Raw genomic sequence first — 6,236 nt, 5'->3', positions numbered from 1 at the left:
CTAAAATGAGTGAGATAAAAAAATTTAAAATAAAATTAAAATATAAAATAATTAAGATTATCTTCAACTCACCTCAATACCCTCTATAGTATAAATAATTTATTTTTTATTTTAATTTTATCTCAAAAACTATGCGTACTCCAATGTCACTACATATTCTTTTTATTTATTTCACTCTTTGTTTTATTTATTTATTTATTTTAATAAATTTCAATTATATTTATTTTATCTTTTCTATATTTTTTATATATACACAAAATTAATAATCAAATACACATATTAATAACCAAACACACAAAATAATCAGATACACACATAAATAAAATTAATAATTAAATACACAAAATAATTAAATACATGCATATACAAAATTAATAATTAAATATACAAATCAATAACCAAATACACAATATCAATCATTCAACACAAAAATAAATAAAAGAAAGTCCTCAAAATCTCACAAACCCTCTTACTCTCAATCTGCTCCTCACCCTGTCATCGTTATGCTCGTTGCCTGCAACTCGTCTTCTCCTTTTTGTTCGTCATCTCCGTCTATCCGCCTTCGTATTCGTTGGTTGTTGGTCATCGATTTCACCTTCACCTACAACAACTCATTTTATTTGTACTTTGATGGTTATTGGGACAAAATATATGGGAAACAATTTTTTTGTAGTGACCCATAATTAAGAATTAAATTAATTATTGATATAGTGTGGTAATATAATTTAAAGGAAATATTAAAATAATTTGTTGTGATTTAATAAAATTTACTTATGTGATTTTAAGTAAATAAGAAATTAAAATAATTAATTAATTTGTGTTAGGAATTTCTGGAATTAGAGAAAAATTAAAATAAATCAAGTTGTGGGATTTTTAGAAGTTTCGGGCATTTCTGTAATTAATTAAATGGGTGTTTGTGTATTTAATGGAAAGTTAGGGGTGCTGGCGTGAATTGTGGGAAGGCCAAAAAGTCTCTTCAAATATAACATAATGCATATATAGGTTGAAGATGCATGCCAGCGCGAGCGGTCGCGCGCGAGGCAGCCAGGCGGTGGACGCGACTTCGAATCCGCGGGCAGGCGTGCGAGGGGGGATTTTTGGATGATTTAATTCAACCTCTAGACGTCGAAACGACGTCGTTTCGTCAATGGCAGTGGCTCCCAGTGGCTGGCCCGCGCCTCAGCCGCTCGTTTTTGGCCGATTTCAGGCGTTCATTTTGCATGCGAACAGTAAGGAAATTGCAGAAAAGAACAGCAGCGTGCGCGAGAGAATTTGAGATTTTGGGGCTTCAAAAATTGGATTAAACTCCGTTTAATCCTTGATTTAATTATCCAGGTATGTAGAGCAGCTAGTAATTAATATTCTATACGGTCAGAATTTCGTTTTGCGTCCAATTTTATTAATTTTGGCAAATAATTGGGATATTGCAGTTTGTATAATTTTTACTGCTTTTGGACCCAACAAGCCCAAGGATATCTCTGTTAAGGCAAGTTCTTCTTACCTATCTCGTCGTTTCTTTCGTTGGCGATTTATTGGGCCTCCCTTCGTTTGTTTCGGCTATTAATTAATTATGAAGTTTTTAAAACGGTTAGTTTAAGATTTAATTTATTAAATGGATCTGGTGGGTTTTATTCGTTGGTTGCCTACGGGGGTTTGTACCACCCCCCTGCCTGTTGGAAATGATGCCGTACTCACCCGGGGCTAGGTTCTTAGCGGTTCGAGTATTAATTAGATTTTTGGTTATTTTCTGGCTGGAGCGGTTGTGCAGTGGGGGCTAGGAGGGGCGGTTCGGTGACGGAGTGACTGTCGTACGGTCTACCTTAGGCCGCCGGCGAGTCTCTCCTACCCACTGACCGCTGACCGGTGCCAGGCACTGCTGACTAGCTTAGCCGTTATGTGATTATAGCATACCTGCTTATATTTTATTCTCGTTGCATGTTTTGATGTGCACATGGGTACGGGCTGCATGTTGGGATTAACATGATTTGGTTATGCTTGGTCACGGGCATTTTAGCTTGACTAGGATACATCCAGCAAGGGCATATGCATTGCGTGTGGCTTACTATATGGGCGGAGCATGGCCTGATGCCTGGATGTATGGGCGCCTTGTATCACGTTGATGCTCACTACGCCATTGCATTTTATGTGCATTGCATGGCTACTGATAGTATTTAGTTCTCGGACGGGAGTACCGTTTCGATGGAGCCTATGGCTCGGTTGTCGGGAGTACCGACGTGGATACGGGTGACGGGAGTACCGCCCCGGGACAATGCGCACAGGTTTGTTGAGGATATTGTTGCCTTTCAGGGCAGCGGCAGGTTGGTATGGAACTTGGGTGCCATGTGTCTTGTGTGGGCCCCAAAGACCGATATGTGCTCTTATTATACTGCACTGTTGTGTTGTAGCGTCTCATGACTTGTGTGTAATTGTGGGGCTGTGTTTGGGATGGTCTATTCTTTTATTTATAGCCTTTCATTTCTTATAAACTTGCTGAGTCTTACGACTCACCTTGCTTTCCATCATTCCAGGTAAGGGTAAAGCAAAGGCCGAGGGCGAGGATTGCGCCACCTAGCAGCCAGCCGTGTTGGTAAGGTGTACAGTTAGCTACCCCCGTCATCTCTGATGTTTTGCTAGAGTCGCTGTCTTTTATTTTTTACTGTGCCAGGTTATCATTTGTACCTCCTATTATTGGCACAGGGTCTGAATGTATTTTTATATATTCCATGACCGCTGTATCAGCGGGGTGCTTGTGGGCATGCATGTTTACCGTTTTGCTTCCGCTGTTAAATTTCTTATTTATGCAGGCCAAGGCATTTTTGTCTTTTGTCTATTCCTCTTCCCTTCTGTGAGCGCACTCGTTCGAATAGATCGGGTGGTTGAGATATTCGAGCGGGGGTGCTTACATTCTTGCTCAACAGCTATAGCGAGCAATTTAAAGATCAACAAATTTTTTGCAAGAGACAAGATAGATAGGAAGTACCGTTAGAGTGGATTTTCAGCAATTCACTCCTCATATTTTAGTTTGGTGAGCAATTTATGCTTGCCTAGAAGTTGGCATAATATAAGGTTATAAAGTATTCAAATATTTTTATCAAACTGTTTATTAAATTTTTTAGAATGCATAGAATGACATGTGCATTATTTTTTATTATCTATAAAGTTCAATATATATATTTATCTAAATGGGGAAGAAATAAGCATACCTAAAAAATATCAGATAAAAAGTCATGTGACTTATTTTTTAAGCGTCGTAAAATAAATTTAACAAACACATTAAAAATGACAAAAGTCTATAAAACTTTCCATATCTTACATTTTTCAGTTTATATATTGATTAACAAACAATGCTTAAACTAGATATAACTTAACCAATTCTCATGTCAAACCCGTAACAATTTGGATTTCCAAAGCGGGCCATTCGAAATGCACAAAAAATGGTAGATGAGGCATAAATGAATAATTGTTTGTTGTTAGATAAATGATTGGCTAATATGCAAATGCTTCATCTTTCCTTGATTGCCTCATTTCTACTCTCTCTCCCCTTCCATGGTCAACAGCAATCGTCTTCGCCTCTCGTGTGTCAACATATGCACGCGACGGAGAAGAAGGATGTAGCGATGATCGACACGCGAGAGGCGAAGCGACGCATTGCAATAGGATGTCGGCGAGAGACAGTTATTGAAGGCATCCATGTGAAAGGGAAAGAGATGAGACAGGAAAACAATTCTGTAATTTGGATTAGGGTATTTTTACCATTTTAGCGTGTGTTAGTCAATCGCTCGGAAGCCCTCTCGGTCAAAGTAGCAAAATTCTTAGGCTCCCAATCTAAATAGATTGGAGAATATTATTGTTGTAAGCAAATTTATTTAAAAAAAAAAATTGAAGACATTGTTTTCATAATTCTACTAATAAATTATTAATCACAAAATAAATAATCATACCATTATTATTGTTCATAGATGAGTAATGAAAACTTAAAACTAAATTTGACTTCTGATATTTTGCTTATAAATAAACATGTTAAGAAAATTATTTTAGTGACGTTTGTTTTATAAAACAAAACACTAGTAAAAGTTTTCCAAACATTTATTTCAACTTTTTTGATAAACTTGGGTTATTGTTGGTGTTAGGAAATATTATTAATATTTTTTTATACCACTTAATTCAACCATCCCAACTATTGTGAATCCGCGTGAAGTAATGAAAAAGGTTGGGAATTAGCAATTTTCAATGTTTGCAATTGCAAATATAAGTAAGGTACAATGAACGTAAGATAAAAAATGGATTAACTACACTAATAATCATTTAATTCTGTATTTTGTTACTGTTTAATTATTAAACTTTGAAATGTTACTTATTAGTTTCTAATATTTTAAAACTGTTACTATTTAGTCATTGAACTTTAAAATGTTATATACTAGTTATTAATATTTTAAAATTATTTCTTACCCATTACTCGTTAGTCACTGAACTTTAAGTTCACGAGTGACAGATGATAAATAATTTTGAAATATTAGTGAGTAGTAGATAACATTTTAAAATTCAGTAATTAAAAAGCAACAGTTTTGAAATATTAGCGACTAATAAGTAATATTTCAAAATTCAGTGATCAAACAGTAACAGAATACAAAATTGAGTGATTATTGATGTAATTAATATGATAAAAAAATATCATTTATTATCATTTTAATTGGAGTTTTCTGCAAATAATTATAGAATAATTCTATTGATAGTTACAAATAACAACAAATTGTTATCTTTTAAGCCACCTTTTGACTTTACAAATATGTTTGCAAAAATACTTATAAACTATAGGAAAAAAATGCTTAAAATTTAGCCCAACAAAAGTTAAAAACACTAATAACAAATGAAAGAAAAAATGCCAAAAATTAAAAGATAAATCTTATCTCTAATATAATCTCCATCCTTGTTACATATATTAGCAAAATAACTTTCAAAACAATCAAACAAATACTATAAGTCACCAAATAACATCTTAACAAAATAATTCATTGACGTCTTTATCCAAATACTCAACAATGGCCTCATTATCGTTTGATATTTTGTTTTGCTAATTACTATCACATGATATCTTATTTAGATAATAAACATTATATGCTTATTACTATGTTAGTTATAGCTATCATGTAAGAGACTTACCGATTTAAAAAATATGTTAGGCGTTAACATATACTCGTAGTTCAATTAAATACTTTTGTTGTTAATGTTAGTTTTAAAAAAATATAATTAATATATGATGTTAGTAATATAAATATTTTTTAAAATATATTCTCACACCTAACAAACACTACCTTTACGAAATTTTACCTTTCTTGTCATCTTAACGCTATTAGGCAAACTTTCAGCTTTCATCATTTTTATTGTTCACCTAGTTAGACAACTCAATTGTCTTCCTCATATAGATAATTTGGTGGAACTTCAATTTAGATGAATTAAGATTTGGTTGAATTAGATTTAGATCTATATTATACTCAATATCTTTGGCTACCTAAAGACAAACTTGGATTTCAATCAACAACCTATTAATTCAATTGTTAAAAAGAAGGGAAAAAAAGCAAAAAAATACTGAGAGAATTTTTTTTTTCTTTTTGTTTTATTGAAAATATCATTTGATTTGTCCATATATGTTGATTTGGGCCAATTTAGTTTTCTTATTTTTAAAAGGGCTAATAAATCTTTATTATTTTCAAAATAAGATCATTTTAATCTTTGTGTTTGTTTGGCATAAATGACGTTGAACACATTATAACATTGTTTGTGTCATTATTCTTTAGCAATGACAAATCACGATAATCTATATATTTCTTCTATCCTCTCTACCTCTATTAATTTCTCCCTCCATCGTCCTTCTATTTGTGTTGCTAGTTTGAAGAAGAAATTATTAGATTATAGGAGAGAAAATCCTAAGGGGAAGAAGATATATTATTATTCAACCAAAAATGAAATTGATTACAATGTTTTGTATTTATACTAAACTAACATACTAAAGCTAATACTAAATGACATCACTAATACACACTCTAATACTCCCCCCTCAAGCTGTATATCTACAGCATGATATTACATGTACATCAAAAACAAATTAAGAAGAACAACAACAAGAACCACAGCAATCACGAACAGTGAAACACTCAAATGAGCAAATCTGATAAACACGTCGAAAATCGAAATTGATTACAATGGGTTGGAATGGACATCAACAACCAAACAACTCT

Source organism: Diospyros lotus, chromosome 6 (assembly GCF_014633365.1).
Source record: "Diospyros lotus cultivar Yz01 chromosome 6, ASM1463336v1, whole genome shotgun sequence".
NCBI classification, from domain to species: Eukaryota; Viridiplantae; Streptophyta; class Magnoliopsida; order Ericales; family Ebenaceae; genus Diospyros; species Diospyros lotus.
Note: the sequence above shows the minus strand (reverse complement) of the source record.